The 17,284-nt window shown below is 36.4% G+C and overlaps 2 long non-coding RNA genes across 2 annotated transcripts; one reads left to right on the top strand and one right to left on the bottom strand.

Moving 5' to 3' along the window:
- Positions 1-353: 353 nt before the first annotated feature.
- Positions 354-12,169, bottom strand: LOC109498915. The gene is made up of 2 exons (XR_002155948.3): positions 11,933-12,169; positions 354-629 (listed from the first exon to the last, which is right to left on the bottom strand). It is a non-coding gene; the product is annotated as an uncharacterized LOC109498915 (long non-coding RNA).
- On the top strand, positions 12,023-16,898 carry LOC105260495. Its single transcript, XR_890224.4, has 3 exons — positions 12,023-12,112; positions 15,138-15,261; positions 16,791-16,898. It is a non-coding gene; the product is annotated as an uncharacterized LOC105260495 (long non-coding RNA).
- Positions 16,899-17,284: the final 386 nt, after the last annotated feature.

Here is a 17,284-nt window from a genome sequence, read left to right on the forward strand (position 1 = left end):
AGCTAAAATGAGAAGAAAAGGAAGGCAAGACATTTTGTGTGTGTGTGAGAATACTTTAAGTCATTTAAAAGGCTGTATTGACAAGTCTACATCTTAATGTATAACTATCTTGATATAGATGATAGATAGATATTTGTAATCTGGGCAAAAAATAGCAGAAGCAACCTTTCCTATCCCATTGTGAAAGTGACAAAAAAACTAATGCAAAGAAATCTCTAACTAAAATAAGAGATACCAAATCTACCTGTAGCCGGGCGCAAAGACGCAGGGACACCTGGCTACGGGGGTCACAAATAGATCCGGTTTGGCCATTCGCTGCTGCTGCTGACAAAATCCAAAGACAGAGAAATAAATGGTGGGAAACAAGGAAGGAATTTATCTCAGTGATGCCCACACTGGGAAGACAGCATGGGCTGTCAAAGACTCTCCGGAGTGCGGAAAGTACTTCCAGATTTACATAAGGAAAATGTGGGGCAAAGATGGGTGGGTAGTGCAGGTCGAATGGACCACTCTCTTGGAGTCAATCGTGGGTGATGTCTTGCCGGCTCAGGGCAGTCCTTATGCTTGAGGGGGTAGCTTCCGTTCCCATGGTTTGTCCTCAGGGTCTTCCACCTGAACCAGGAGACAAGCTGCAAAGAAGAACCCAACTAGAAAGTTTGAGGTCAAAATGGAGGCAGCCGAAGCCCTCGTATACCTAACACGACAAAAAACTGTGTAGAGTCCCTATGATATGGCAAGCTGCCATAGACACTGCCAAGACAGAAATATGTGTAAGGTATCTAAAACTCTATGGTTTGTTTAGGTACCGAGTAATTTAGTAAATTTCCCACAGTAAATTGTCACTGAAGATATTTATTTCTCTCCCTGTGTGAAATAATTTCTTTATCCTGCTGTAAGAAATAATAACAGAAATGCTACAAAACCCATATAAGGAGTGTTAAAAAGAAAACCACAGGCTCAAAATGGTGTTACGGCCCCAAAGTAAATCAAGACTAAACACCTAACCTAACTGCAGTTTCTCCCCAAGGAATATAACCTTTCACCAGTCAACGTGGGAATTTCTTGATCAGCATCAGAAATGTACTGATAGACCTCTTCTGTTCCCCTTAGGAGTGTGACCTTGCCCAAAACAGTGGACTCTTTACTAATAATTTCCTTTTTTCCATTCTTTCTCTATTTGTAAAGATCTTTCCTATTCTGTAGCCCTTTGGAGCTCCCCTATGCTTGTTAAATTGGATGCTGCCCAATTCATGAATCAATTAGTAAAACTAATTAGATCTTTAAAATTACTTGGTTGAATTTTTCTTATTTAACTGTAGGATTAACAAGATTGGTCCATCTGTATAAATGAGACCAAAATGTTCCAATTTGCTATAGAATATTTGTGCTCTACACTAAGCATGTGAATTTCTGGAGTTTTTTGAGCTTGCAAATTCTGAAAGATAACTAACTTAGTGGTTTTCAAAGGATAGTCCCTAAAACAGCAGCCAAATAGTATCATCTAGGAAGCTTTTTTTTCTTTATTTTAATGTTTTTATTTATTTTTGAGACAGAGAGAGACAGAGCATGAGCGGGGAAGGGGCAGAGAGAGAGGGAGACACAGAATCGGAAGCAGGCTCCAGGCTCTGAGCTGTCAGCACAGAGCCCCATGCGGGGCTCGAACTCACAGACTGCGAGATCGTGACCTGAGCTGAAGTCGGACGCTCAACCGACTGAGCCACCCAGGGGCCCCTAGGAAACTGTCTTAAATGCACGTCTTTAGGCCTCAACTCAGATACACTGAACCAAACACTCTGGGGTTGGGGCCCAGAAACTACTATCTTAAGAAGCCTTCTAGTGATTCTTATAAACATTAAGTTTCCTCTGACCTAACTCCCTTTTTATCAAAGGAGAATATTAAAATCAAGGGGAGTCAACCAGGTCATAGAGCTAAAAAGTTGCAGAACATAAAGTGTAGCAAATAGTAGGTACCCAGTTATACAATCTGACCCGTAGCATAATTAAAGCCATAATATAATTAAATGTAAAAAATAGAATCATTTTATGTCTGAATTATTTTTGCATTTTGGGTAATATTGCATTTTCCTAGTACCAACACCAAATCAAATATTGAACCTAATCCTTAAGATCACTTTGTATAATGACTTAAACTGCTGATCTGATGATGGCAAGATGTCATAAGCGCAAGATGAGGTTTCAGTCCCAAGAGGATGTGTCAGTTATTAGAGAAGTTTGTTTGTTTTTGCCTTGGTCTAATCCTAATTTGAGCCTGAATTAGGGAGACTTTTGGTTTGATTGTTGAGAAGGGATTATAGAAGATATTGAACAGAAAAACAGAAATGGCAGAAGGATCATTCTTCAGAGAAGTAATGAAAGGAGTATCTCTTTTTTGTAATGTTCATTTATGTATTTTGAAAGAGGGGTGGGGATGGGCAAAGAGAGAGAGAAAGAATCCCATGCAGGCTCCACGTCGTCAGCACAGAGCCAGATGCAGGGTTGGATCTCACAAACCATGAGATCATGACCTTGGCTGAAATCAAGAGTCAGTCACTTAATCGACTGAGCCACCCACATCCCCCAGGAGTATATTTTAATGTGTCTTTGAGTGTATACATCAGAGAAAAGATCAGTGATCAGTAAAAAGATAAGATTCTGGTTGCCTTTAAACAAATGAAATATAAATATTCCTGTCTCTTCAACTTGTCATTCTCTATTCATTACTTTCTTTGCCTATAAAAAAACCCAGATGAACACTATTTTTAAAATAAATTTAATTTCCATAAATCTTCATTAATGTACCATGCTAACTTCATTCTTTCCTTCACTCAAATTCTTTTATAACTACGAAATTAAAAGGTTAAAAGTTGAAAACTAGAAACCACAACAATCAAAGATGAAGCATAAGTCTTTGAAATATCTCTAGCTAATATGTTTTCATATTAGTGTTTTCATAGAGCATATATTCATTTGTTAGCCAAAGTGGTATGATGTGACAGTTGCTCTGAAGCTATTTAAAAAATAAACTAATTTTGTAATTTTCCATTTTAGTAAATAGTCTTTTGAAGGCATAATTACAATGGATATTTAATATTGCATTATATAGACATGGCATAATTTGCCAGTCACGCGTATTTAGACATTTGGGTCATTCCCAGGTCTTCATCATTATGCTAGATTCTGTGATGACAAACATCCCTGTAGTATATAAATAACAAATTCAAGCAGTTTATCTCTGATAATATTCTCAGCATAAAATCTAAAAAGTAAAAATTAACTAAAATCATTTAGAATTTTGTTATCCATGGCAAATTGTCCTTCATAGCTCCCTAGAAGTATATGATATTTACATCCAACCTTTAGCATATAGAACTGTTACTTTTTTATATCTTTAAAATTTTTAGAGATCAAATAGTAATATTGTTGTTTCTGTTCCATTAATTATGTTATTACTGTCATATTTTAATATTTTAATAATTATTAGCCATTTTTATTTCCCATTCAAGCATTTTGCCCATTTTTAATGATGTGTTCACATAGTTTTTGTTGATAAGCAAAAAGCTCTTTAAGTGTTAAACTTTTTCATTTCTGTTGTAAATGCTTATGGTCAATATTTTGGAATGAACAACTTAAGAGTGATGGAAAATTTTATTTGTGTTGTTTTCTTCTCAAATTTTAAAAATCTATTTTTCTCTCCCACTATTACAAAAACTGCTCTTGCTAAGGGCATCCTTATCAAAATACATGTCACTCCTACATTCACCACCAGCAGCAAGTGGTGTTGCCCCTGGCTTACACCTTAAAACTTTTCTGTTGTTTTTTTTTTTAATTTTTTTATTTATTTTTTTGTTTATTTATAATTTTTTTATATTTTACTTTATTTTTACTATATTTTACTATATTTACTATATTTACTATATTTTTACTTTATTTTTGAGAGAGAAGGGGGAGGGACAAGGGAGAGGGAGACACAGAATGGGAAGCAGGCTTCAGGATCTGAGCTGACAGCTCAGAGCCTGATGTAGGGCTCGAACTCATGAACCCTAAGATCTTGACCTGGGTGGAAGTCAGATGCTTAACCGACTGAGCCACCCAGGTGCCCTTTTTTTAATTTATTTTTGAAAGAGAGAGACAGAGACAGGCAGACAGGGCATGAGTGGGCGAAGGGCAGAGAGAGGGAGACACAGAATCCTAAGCAGGCTCCAGGCTCTGAGCTGTCAGCACAGAGCCTGAACGCAGGGCTCAAACTCATAACCTGCGCTGAAGTGGGACATTTAAAAGACTGAGCCTCTCAGGCACCTTCAAACTTTTCTGTTTTGATTTCCCTGGTTCTACTTCAGTGTTTTGGACTAAGTCCTTCATTTCTTCTTGGGCTTCTCTTTCCTTGCACTCTCCTGAAAAGAAAGGTTCCTCTGAGTTCTTCCCTTGCTTCTGTTTTTGGTCATACTCACACAAAGAGAGAGATTCCCAAGAGGCAGGAGGGTATTGGACTCAGATTAAGATGAATTTAGTTTTGCCTTAAATCTCCAGCTCTAGCAGCATTTTATTTTGCAGATAATTCATTTTCCAAAATAATAATCATAATAACAATAACAACAACAATAATAATAACAATAATTGAAACCATCAGACTCTCAGCATTTAAGTACACAAATTGACCTATGTTCTTACAAATATTTTGCCCTCCTCTCCTGTTAGAAAAGTCCAACTGCTTGCCTTGGTTAAGATATCTCCTAGACTGCTGAAAACAAACAACAAACACAGCACAAAACAACACTATCAATAAAACTCCATCAAGAAACAAACAATAGCAACAAAAATTGAAACAGACTCATAAATACAGTGAACAGGGGTGCTTGGGTAGCTCAGTCGATTGAGCATCTAACTTGGGCTCAGGTCATGATCCCACCTTTCATGGCTTGGAGCCCTGCGTTGGGCTCTGTGCTGACAGCTCAGAGCCTGGAGCTTGCTTCAGATTGGGTATCTCTCTCTCTCTCTCTCTGCCCCTGCCCTGCTTATGCTCTATCTCTCTCTCTTTCAAAAATAAACATTAAATAAATTAAATAAATAAACAAACAAATAAATAAATACGGAGAACCAACTGGTGGTTGCCAAAGGGGCTGGGTGGGGGGAAAAGCAAAATGGGTGAAGGGGATTCAGAGGTACAAACTTCCGGTTATAGAATAAATAAGTCACCTAGGTGAAAAGTACAGCATAGGGGATATAGCCAATAATATTGTAATAGCTTTGTGTGGTTACAAACTGTAACCACACTTAGGGTGGTGAGCATTTTGTAATGTACATCAAATCCCTGTGCTGTACACCTGAAACAAATTTAATATTATGTGTCACTTATATTTCAATTACATTATTTTAAAACAATAATAATTAATTAACATATGGTTGCTTCAACTCTCTCCTGAAAACACAGAAATTCTAACTTTCTCCGCAGGAGCAAGTTCTCTCTTCTATCTCCCTCTCTCTTCGAAATGACAGCCATAGGGGCGCCTGGGTGGCTCAGTCGGTTAAGCGTCTGACTTCAGCTCAGGTCACGATCTCACAGTCCTTGAGTTCGAGCCCCGCGTCGGGCTCTGGGCTGATGGCTCAGAGCCTGGAGCCTGCTTCGGATTCTGTGTCTCCCTCTGTCTCTGCCCCTCCCCCATTCATGCTCTGTCTCTCTCTCTGTCTCAAAAATAAATAAACATTAAAAAAAATAAAAAAAAAATGACAGCCACAAAACATATATGCTCAGGAGCCAGAGTACATGAATTCAAATTTTCATATACGCTGGGTCCAAGGCCAAAATTATGTGATATCAGGGCACAAGTCAGAGCAGTAGATCGATGAGGAGGTAGAAGGTTATTATTTATTTTTGAGATGATTATATGTAACATATTTCAAAGCTGATGGAAAGGGAAATATTTTTTTTAATATAAATTATATTCTAGGCCCCAGTGTCACTCTCTGAACAATGGTGAAAACTTTAAAATACCTCTCAGAATTATGGTAAAAATTATATATAAGGTTTATGTTAGTTGCCTGAAAATAATAAGGATTTAATTTTTAAAACACTATATATACATTCCTCCTCATCATTTAAAAAATTGCATCAACATTAATTTTATCAATGCAATTATTTCCCTGATTCCCATTCGCTCCTCAACCCTCCTGGAAATTGGAAACAGGCAGAAGAGATTACTGGGCATTTTCCAATACACCCCTGAGCTTGACTTTCTATTGACAAGACAATTAACATAATCTATTGGGACAGAAGTTAATTTGTAGATTTTTGTCTGTTCAAATTTCCAATTATTGCTGTCTGGTGAAACTGATAATTCCAGAAATTAGATTTACAGCTCTACCAGAGAGTAATCAGTTTTGTATCTAATCAAGGACCCCTAGCATTTCTTTGATGTGCACATATACCTACTTCTCAAATGCTCTCTGGCCCATTCATAACATCTTTCTTATGATGAGTTGAATAAATTTTTGACAAGAGTTCATTTTATTTTACTCATTTTAATGAGTCATGATTTTACCCTTTGAAAAGATACATACTTGAATTCACTGCAATCTAGTACTTAATTCCAATATTCACAATTATACTGCAAAATAAGACTATTTGTCTCTGTTCATCCGTTGAGAAATATGAAGCTTACACATGTTGAATAAATTGCCTGATGTTACACAGCTGCTGAGGGTTGGACCTCGAAATAGAAGACAACTTTTGCTCTATGTCATGCTTTCCATATTAAGCAAAATGGCTACATGCTTACGTTCTACAAAGTCTGAGATAAAATAGTGAATCTTTCCAGCATTATTAAATTTATTGAGACATTTCTGGAAAAATATATAATTTAAATTTTATGCCACAAAACATTTTTGTAATGCATCCAAAATTATACAATTTTTATGGTTGTTCATGAAATACACTTGTTTCGAGCTGAATTCCCTGACCTCAGGATATTCTCTGCCATTGGGATACATTAGTGAAACAAGATTTAGAAGCACTATTGATCTATGGCCTCTCCCAATGCATTGGACAAATAACATATCATTCCTATGCCCAATGAAACATAGTTTGGTGGCCCAGATTATTTAAATTCCAAACCATACGTTAGGATTCATATCAGAATTGCAATATACAGACCTGGCAGACTGACTAGATTATTGCAAAATTTATAGATCAATTGAGCCTTATCATGTAGTTAAGTAGCCTTTGCCAAATGACTAAAAACATATAAAACATATAAATATAGAGGAGCATGATATAAGAGTGAACAGTATCTACACCGATGAACACAAAATGTTGATATTCATTAAGATTTTTAAAATACATAATATTTTTTTTGTCTCCCTATGAACATGTAAATGATAACCTGTTTACATATATTTGCACTTTTAGTATTAATCCAAGTATATATGCTTTGTGTCATATTTAAATATTGGAATGTCTTTCTTGGTGGAACTTTAATTAAATATTTGCTAAAAATCCAATAATTAAATAACTTTATTTGAATGACTATAATCTTCCAAGAAAGTTTAATGATTATTTTGTCTATGTGAAACACCAAGCAAATAAGTATGCAAACAAAAAATGTGTGAACATTATATTCTAAATAGACGTCCTTTTTATTATATCACTATTGATTTTCCTATAAAATTCACTCAAAGAATTTTTATCTTTTCATTCAGAACAATTATTCTAGTTATGCTAAAATTTCTCATATGTGCAGCAAAATTAATGCATCCAAGGAAGATGAAATAAAGGGTACTAAATGTACTTTTCTATGTGAACCAAGTGGAATACTTGACACAAAATAAATTGAAACAAAATAAATTAAACACAAAGTAAAAACCAAAGTTTTTAGGCATTGGACAGCAGGCAGCATGACACTGTGATGCCTGAGAGAACTGGAATTTACAAAGTGAGCTCTACAATTGCACCCGTTTAATACTTGCAGGTATTAATATGTGAGTAAATATAGACACATTTTCTCATTTTTAACCTCTTTAAAAGATAAATGACTGTTTAGACAAAAAAAAAAAATTAAATAGCGATGCATTTTGAGTTTCGTAACATACATGGAAGTATAATGTATGACCCCAGCAGCCAAGAGGATGAAGTAGAGGAAGGAACTATATCATTGTAAGGATTATGCAATATACATAAAGCGGAAAAATATTATTGAAAAATGGAGTGTGAATAGGGCGCCTGGTGGCTATGTCCGTTAAAGTCCGACTTCAGCTCAGGTCATGATCTCCCAGTCAGTGAGTTTGAGTCCCTCATTGGGCTCTGTGCTGACAGCTCAGAGCCTGTAGCCTGCTTCAGATTCTGTGTCTCCCTCTGTCTCTGTTCCTCCCCTGCTTGCACTCTGTCTCTGTCCCTCTCTCTCTCTCTCTCAAAAATAAAGAATAAAAGAAAAAGTTTAAAAAAATTGGGGTGTGACTACCAAAAGGAGAGAAATATAGACAAAGACAGAGATGGAGGAGAGAAAAATCAAACAGTGGAGAACAGAATAAATAATTGAAAACTCAATTAATGCAAATGATGGCAGGGAAAGAAAAAAAATTGAGTAAAAAACAGATGGGACAAATAGAAAGTAAATAGCAAAATGATAGTTTTAAACTCAACCATATCAGTAATTATAATAAGTAAAGTTGGCTTAAACATTCAATAAAAACCTACCCGTATCATAGGTAATTTTTTAAAAGACCTAACTATATGCTATCTACAAGAAAGTCATTCTAATTTTGCAGATGGGGTAAAAGTAAATGGATGGGGAAAAAAAATCCATTATAGACTACTAGAATTTCCTAAACTGGGATTTGTTCCTTGGGATTCCTACTGTGTGTCCAGCCACTATACAGCCTCGTGGCAACAGGGGCTGGAGCAAATGTTGATATTCCGGTGACTGCTATAGCAGTGAGGAAAACTGTCCTTTTTCTCTGACCCAAGAGTCTCTTGTCTTCTGCCAGCAACCATGAAACCGTGGTAGGCTAGACTGCTAGATTGCAAGAAGTGTACAAACAGGATAACAAGTAAGAAAACGTTTCAAACTCTTCACAGTTTCTGACAAAGTCCACTTCCAATTGTCACATGACTGGCAATTATGGACTGATTTTGATGTGAGACCTTGGTTTCTCCATAGGCAGGCCTTTTCACAGGCTGCTTGAGTGTTGTCACAACATGCAGCTGTCTTCTCTCAGAGAGGATAATCCAAGAGAGATGGAAAACCAAGTGGAAACTTTTTTTATTATCTAGTCTCAGCCATCAAATAGCATAATTCTACAGCATTCCTGTTCATTAAAAGCTAGTTAGTAAATTCAACCTGCACTGAAATAGAGAGGAATTAAGCATCCTTTTTTTTGATGGGAAGAGTGAGAAAAAATTTTCTGGACATATTTAAAAACCACTGGGTAGTATCATTCTATTTATAGGAAGTTATAGAAAAGGCAAATCTATAGTGACAGAAAACTGATCAGTCGTTGGCAGTGACCGGGGGGGGGACATAAAGACTGGCTGCTAAAACACACAAGGGAACTTTGTGAAGAGATGGAAATGTTCTACATTCTTATGCTCGTTATGCAATGAATAAAACCGTGCACTTAAAACTGATGGGTTCTACTGTATGCAAGTTATACATTTATAAATGTGATAAAAATTAGAAAAAAACTGTTCATATTCATGAAATATTGGTTATTATTACACAGGGGTGTAGTGTTTTGACTTCTGAGAAAGATGACATCATTAGGGAGCGTGGTTAGTATAGGTGGTTAATTCAATGACATGAGAGGAACTAGTAATTTGCAATAGAAAGTTGGGTCTCTCACAGTTTTCTAGCCCAACTACTCTAAATTAGAAGACTAAAATAAGAGTCAGTAGTAATCACGTTTGTTTTTCTTCACCACCTCTTCTGTGAGATAATGAAGTACAATGAACCCAGCATCAATGGCAACTTGTTTAGCAGTAATGGAAAACTTCGTATGAAAATGTCAGGCAGCGTTCTTGGAATTGGGTGATGAGAGTTATCGGCAAGCAATACCATCGCCACCTGGCACCAGTTAGAGTGCTGTTATCAACAGACAATGGGAGCAGGGGAAATATCCTCCTAGTAATTCAGAGCAAGAACATGAGGCATATCCTGAAGAGGCCAGGAGATCTGGTCCTCAAAGCACAAAAGAGACTTCCTTAGCCTCCCAGGACTATTCGGAGATTTTAGGGGGGGGGTCTGGATTTTTCAGAAAAGTTTTCAAGGTAAATTCAGAGGAAATGGAACATTATTTTAATCTGACCGATATGAATTTGGAAAGATGAAATATAGTTAGACTAAAGCTTCAAGAGGGAGAGGGCACTGCAAAAAGGTGAGCAGACACTCTTTGGAAGAAACATTCGGTATCTATTACAGTAAAGGATACCTGAGTTTCTTAAATGATCTCTTCTCACCGTAAAATGGCCTGGGTTTCTGCTATCTTTTGTAACAGAATAATCCAATGCATCAAAGTTCAAAGTGAACACTATTATCTAGCACTGACAAGGAACTAGAGTATATCTTTAAACAGACCCTTGATATGGTTATCACAAATCAAATAAAAATCATTTACTTTAAAGGAATTTGATTCAAATAACCCAAGAGGTTTCAAATTATTAAATTTATAAAAATCACCACAGTGCTCATTAAAGTGAAACTTCCTGGGCTTACAGATAGTCTATTCTATTTGGGGTGAGACCCAGGAGTATGAATTTTAAACAAACACCTTGAGCAATTCTAAAGCAAGGGGACCTCAAAACACACACGTTTTGAGAAATACTGAAGAGACTAGTATTAATACTTAATAGACCATAATCTCAGCATTCTGAAACAATGCATGCATTTACATTACATTATAGAATAAAAAAGCTATGCGATCAAAAATTTAACCCTGCATGGGTTTTGATTTATTTTTCTTAGCACATTTGAAAAAGAATCTACTGGTACTAGGAATATTTCTATTAATATTTTTCAACCCCATGGACTCATTTTATACAAACATGTTCTTTTCATTATCTTCTTGGATCACTGCCATATAATTATTTATCTTTTCTGATACAAAGATTTTTCTCTTCTAAAAATTACTCTTGTTCTATAGCATTATCTAGAACATCTTGTTTAGAATTCTTTCTAGAAAGCAATTAACTGAAACTCTTTTGTCTGTATCTGATACAAAATTACAAGAAGTCTAACTTTCATACAGGTTTAATTACTACTAAATCAATATTATGTATTTAAATCTAATTATAGTATGAAAATTAGGATTCTGATGATAATTAGATGGATAATTAGAAATTTAGTTAGCCTGCATTAAAACTAGCAGATTCTTAGTCTTGACTATCTTGATAAAGTACAGGATATTAAAAACTGACTTAAAGACAATAAATTGTCATAACAATAGTCATTATAATTATATGCTAGGTGTACATAGACAAGGTATTTTTTCTTTTCTAACAGGTTTACAATTTGCAGTCATGACTTTCACCTTACCGCCAGCTAGGACTTAGCCCAGAGAGAAAACCGATCTCTTTTCTTGAAGTTTTCCTCAGAAGATTAAATCTTACGACTGCCGTTGTCATACAGCACCAACATTATATTATAAACCTAAATACAGAAGCCGTCCCCCGCCCCCCAAACTCCTATCTGGGGGGAATATGTTCCAAGACCAGTAGGGGATGCCTGGGTCCACGGCTAGTCCCGAACCCTATATATACTATGTTTTCTCCTATACATACATACATACATACATACATATGGTAAAGTTTGATTTAAAAATTAGGCAGTTAGAAATTAATAACAACAATGAATAATAAAATAGAGCAGTTATAGCATACTGCGATAAAAGGTATATGAATGTGGTGATCTCTCTCTCACACATTCAAAATATATTGCACACTACTCACGTTATGATGTGGGATGATAAAACGCCTAGGTGACGAGAGGAAGTAGGCACTGTGACATAGTTAGGCTACCATTGACCTTCTGACAATACATCAGAAGGAGAACCATCTGCTTTCCCACTGCAATGGACCGTGAGTAATGGAAACCCGGGAAAGTGAAACCTCAAAAAAGGGAGGACTACGGTATTTGCCATTACTTTTCACTTCCTTCTTTGCGAGCTTCTGGGGAAACAGAACAGATGTTTCACTCTATTTACATAATGAGTCTTCATGTATTTGAAACAGACTATTATTACCATTTTACTGTGTAATGTTAACAATTGTACCCATAATGCACAGGAAAACGCAATCTTACAGTGCTGAAATTTAACAACAAATAAGATGTGGTGGTGTGCTTTGAATGCAAATAATGTTTTCGAGTATCTCTTTTAAGTAGTCGATTACTGACAGTTGTGTAAGACTTGAATCTGAAAAATGCGACTGTGAAGGTACAAATTCTGTTTTCCTTCACACATCCAACTGTTTTTTTATATGATTACTTACTGCTCCGTGCACCTCTCCTGAAAGTTTTCAGTCCATTGTTTAGATTAGATCAAGACCTTTTTTCTTTTTTTTTAATTTTTTTTTTCAACGTTTATTTATTTTTGGGACAGAGAGAGACAGAGCATGAACGGGGGAGGGGCAGAGAGAGAGGGAGACACAGAATCGGAAACAGGCTCCAGGCTCCGAGCCATCAGCCCAGAGCCTGACGCGGGGCTCGAACTCACGGACCGCAAGATCATGACCTGGCTGAAGTCGGACGCCTAACCGACTGCGCCACCCAGGGGCCCCAAGACCTTTTTTCTTAAGCATTTTAAATGCCTCTATGGAGAATAATCTCACTCCACTGTTACATAGCTCTATGTTATACACATATTGTATGCTGTCCTTGCAGGCATCAGCTTTAATTTTAATTTTTTTCTTTTATATCTCTCTGCCTAGAAGTAAGTAAGCTCCTTGAGGGAAAGGGTACTTGTCTTAGCCAGCAAATCACTGCCAGGATGTAGTAAGTTTTCAATTAATTGTTCTCAACCTAATTTTCAAGCCATTTCCCTTTTTGCCATCAATTCACATTCTTCTTGTTTTCTTGAATATTTTTTTACCATAAGAATTTGTTTTCCTACTCTGCAAGAGTGCTGATTCTTAATTTGGTTTTTGCCTCTCACTTCTTGTTCTTTTGTAGTTTTAAAAACCCTCTTTTACACTGTTTTCATTTCTGTATAACCTTGAAAACCATTGTCGTTTGCATTCTTTCCTAACAGTCCATAAATAGAAACAATACCTCATCATTTTCAATATCATTGAATATTAAAGATACAATTGTTATTATTGAAATTACTATCATCCTTTCACTTCAGGCAAGTGAGAAAACTAAGTAATGAAGAGACTGAAACCAACCACATAAATTTCTTTTTTGTTTGTTTGTTTGAATTTTAGTTCAGTTCAATTTTGGTACATCTATCTGATTTTTATTAGTATTATGTATTTCTTTTTAAGAAGTTACAATGGCACTTTGGTTATTCAGTGAAGTACTTACATACTGTGCAACAGCCTCTTGTTTCAACCCATTTGTTTCCTCAATTTCATAATCCTTTGAAGAGTCATTGTGACAGTGGAAAGCTAAGTGCCCTATGCTTCTGCAACAGCGTTCAACAGAATGTAAACTGAAATGTAGCCCCATCAGACATGATTCTAACCCTCAACCACTACGACTTTACCTTTTCTGCTACCCTCTACCTGACTGGTTTTCTTAATATTTTTTCTTTCGAGAAAATATTCTCCTCTCCAGTAGGATGAGATCATCATAGTAAGTCCAGACATACGGTAACCCTCCCAACTCACACTGCTCTTGGAACAGCACTGTGATTGTCCCCATAGTAGCTTATCCACAGTGATTCATATAAGAATCGCAGTTTCTAAGAATTTTCATGGATTTGTTTCCTTTGGATACAGTTCTTGTGACAACACAAGATATAGATCACAAGATAAATAGATACTTGTGTGTGCATACAAACCGGGATGTAGATATACTTAATCAGGCTGACTCCGCTTAAGATTATTGCTCTAAATATCCATTTATTTCACAAATGCTTTTGATTGCCCGGGCCTGGGTGGCTCAGTTGGTTGAGCTTCTGACTCCTGACTTCCGCTCAGGTCATGATCTCACGGTTTGTGGCACAGAGTCCCGCGTTGGGCTCTACACTGATGGTGTGGAGCCTGCTTGGGATTCTCTCTCCCTCCCTCTCTCTCTCTCTTTCTCTCTCTCACTACCTCTCTCCTGCTCATGCTCTCTCTCTCTCTCTCTCAAAAATAAATGTTAAAAAAAAACAAATATTTTTGGTTGCCTTCTATATAGCAAGCCCTATGATCTACATTCAGGATAAAATGATACAGTTGCTTATTGTTTCACAATGGTGGGAGTAAGGTTTATCAAATAGCCACAGAAATAAATACATATCTGAAAAGTATTAAGGTATGCTAAGTAGAAAAATTAGGGAGGTGCTTGCGAGAGAATTAAGTTTGAGGGAAACAAATTGAGAGGCTTCTTGAAAGAAGTAACAATTAAGCTGACACCTAAGGAATAAAATGCAGTTAAGTAGTAGATGAGAGGATACTTCAATCCTTGAGGCAAGAAGGAACATGGCTCATTACAGTTCAGCGTCTGACTCTTGATTTTGGCTCAGGTCATGATCCCAGGGTCATGGGATCGAGTCCTGTGTTGGGCTCTGTGCTGACATGTAACTGCTTGGGATTTTCTCTTTCTCCTCCTCTGCCACCCTCCCCTGCTCATGCTCTCTCTTAAAATAAAAATAATAATAATAATAATAAGCATTAAAAAGAGAAGTAAAAAAAAATAAAGTGAATGGAGGGAGTGGAAGTAAAGAAATAACCCTTTATTAGATGTATGAAATAGGAGACACATAGACTTGACAATTGGAACTTGTTTGCTGGAGATAATTTTAATTTTGGTGTTAGATATTATTTCTGATTATCTTTAGTTTGGAAGAGATTTATAATGAGCTAAAGTCAAAATAGACTAAGAGTATTCATGCCAACAAGGGGAGCAAAGGGAAAATCATGCACAGATAGAAGGCATTGCATAGTGATCACTTACAGAAAGCAATTTACTTAGATATTTTTGTTGTCTAATATTCGTCTTGTCTCCCAGATTCTTCGGGAAATGAACACTGAAAGCAGATATTGAAGACTCCCTGATGAGACTCACATTTGGAATTAAAATGATCAGTCTGCTGCAGATGCAGATATCCATAAACATTTGACATTTTAAAAAAGTAAATACAATTACATTATTTTGTTGGTAATGATTTTTAAAATATAGATGTTGGGGGTGCCATAAATTACTTTTATGGGTTATTTTCTCACAAATATGTTGAAGTTACAGCTAGTTAAAAATTTTCTATTACTTTCCATTCCACTTATTTACAAGATTTCATTTGCTTTCACTGCCAACTCTATTGAAAAAATAGTCTAAATTCATTACTTAACATCGTGAAAACAAGTTGCCTCCCTATTACTACTGAAAACCATCATCAAAGATCATTCATTATTTCCTACCCAACAAATGCAACAGTTTTTTCTATGTTCATAAACTACTTCATCTCTTTATTTTTCTCTACATTTCTTATGTATACTAAACTTTCTATCTTCTCTTATTCTATTTTTTTCCTGTACACATTTTTTCAACTTCAGCATTTACCAAAATAGCTTTCTCACTGAGTACTGCTTCATCCATTCTATAACTTTTCCTCTTTATTTTATGGCTTCCTTATTTACATCCACAAATAGATTTGCCAACTTGCTGCCCATGCAACAAAATGTGTTCATATCAGGATTCAGTATTTTCCTTCAGTTCCTTATTCTTATTTCCACTAAAGACCATACTGTCCTCCCAGTATCATAGGCTCCTTCACCATAAAACCCATTTTTAAATAAGCTTCCATAACAGAAAAATTATTTATAAACTATATGAGTCTTTTCTCTCTATTTAAAAATGCTTATTTGTTTTTGAGGGAGAGAGAGAAGAGAGAGAGAGAGAGAGAGAGAGAGAGAGAGAGAGAGAGACTGTGAGCAGGGGAGGGGCAGAGAGAAAGGGAGACACAGAATCTGAAATAGGCTCCAGGCTCTGAGCCGTCAGCACAGAGCCCAACACAGGGCTCGAACCCACAGACCTTGAGATCATGACCTGACCCAAAATCAGCTGCTTAACCGACTGAGCCACCCAGGCACCCTGAGAGTCTTTTCTTTATTGCCACTCACACCACCTAAATGGATTTCCTAATTGATTGTCCTTGCCCATAATTTTCTCTTCTTAATTTCATCATTTACATGGCTTTCATATTTTTTTCCTCAATTATTGGGGGCTTGAGAGCACCCCCTTCACCAAAACCTTGCTTACAAACACATCCTAAATTTTTTGTATAAATTTCAAGGCAATTGCAATTCCAACTGTAAACTACTTTTCCAACTTCATCTACCAATAGTCTTTTCACACATTGTGTTTTTCTTCACCAGGGCTCCTGCCATTTTGAGAATGCACTACACATTGTTATGGTTTCTCCTTTAGGTTGGGTGCTGTATAAATACAGCCCAAGACCAAGATTCTTGAGAAAAAGATTTATGAGAGTCCTCTTGGAAAGGAAGTGTTACATAGACTGAGCGTTTTATGCCACCAAATTCATATGCTCGAATCTAATCCCTGATATGTTGGTGTTAGGAGGTGGGGCCTTTGGGAGGTGGTTAGTGCACTTATAGAAGAACTCCCAGAGGGCTCTCTTGCTCTTTCCCCTTTCTACCATATGAGGACACAGTGAAAAGACAGCCATCTATAAACCAAGAAATGGGCTCTCAGCAGACACCGGATCATCCTCCAGAGGCTTGATTTTCGACTTCCCAGCCTCCAGAACGTGAGAAATAAATTTGTATTGTTTATAAGCTCCGCAGTCTGTGGTATTTTTGGTATAGCAGCCTGAAGGAACTAAGACAGTGACTAAGAGAAATAATAAAAATGCAGTACTCCTTTTTTGTTTTTAAGGGCATATTCTCTTTATCAGCATTTAATACTTTTCTTCTCTAGCCTTTTACAAGGAGTTACTTATATGGAGCAAAATCCTTGAGAACAAAGACAGGTTTTTTTGTTCATTATTTTTATACTCACTCAACCACAGCTCCTAGTAAAAACCTCTACAGCATAGGCAAAAATTTTAAAATAGTTCTTAAAATGTATTGTCAGTAAAAGTGAATATTTTACAGGAAATCTTAAGAGTAGTAATCTCATTTTCTGGAAAAAAAGGGCCA

Source organism: Felis catus, chromosome B1, assembly GCF_018350175.1.
Source record: "Felis catus isolate Fca126 chromosome B1, F.catus_Fca126_mat1.0, whole genome shotgun sequence".
Taxonomy (NCBI): Eukaryota; Metazoa; Chordata; class Mammalia; order Carnivora; family Felidae; genus Felis; species Felis catus.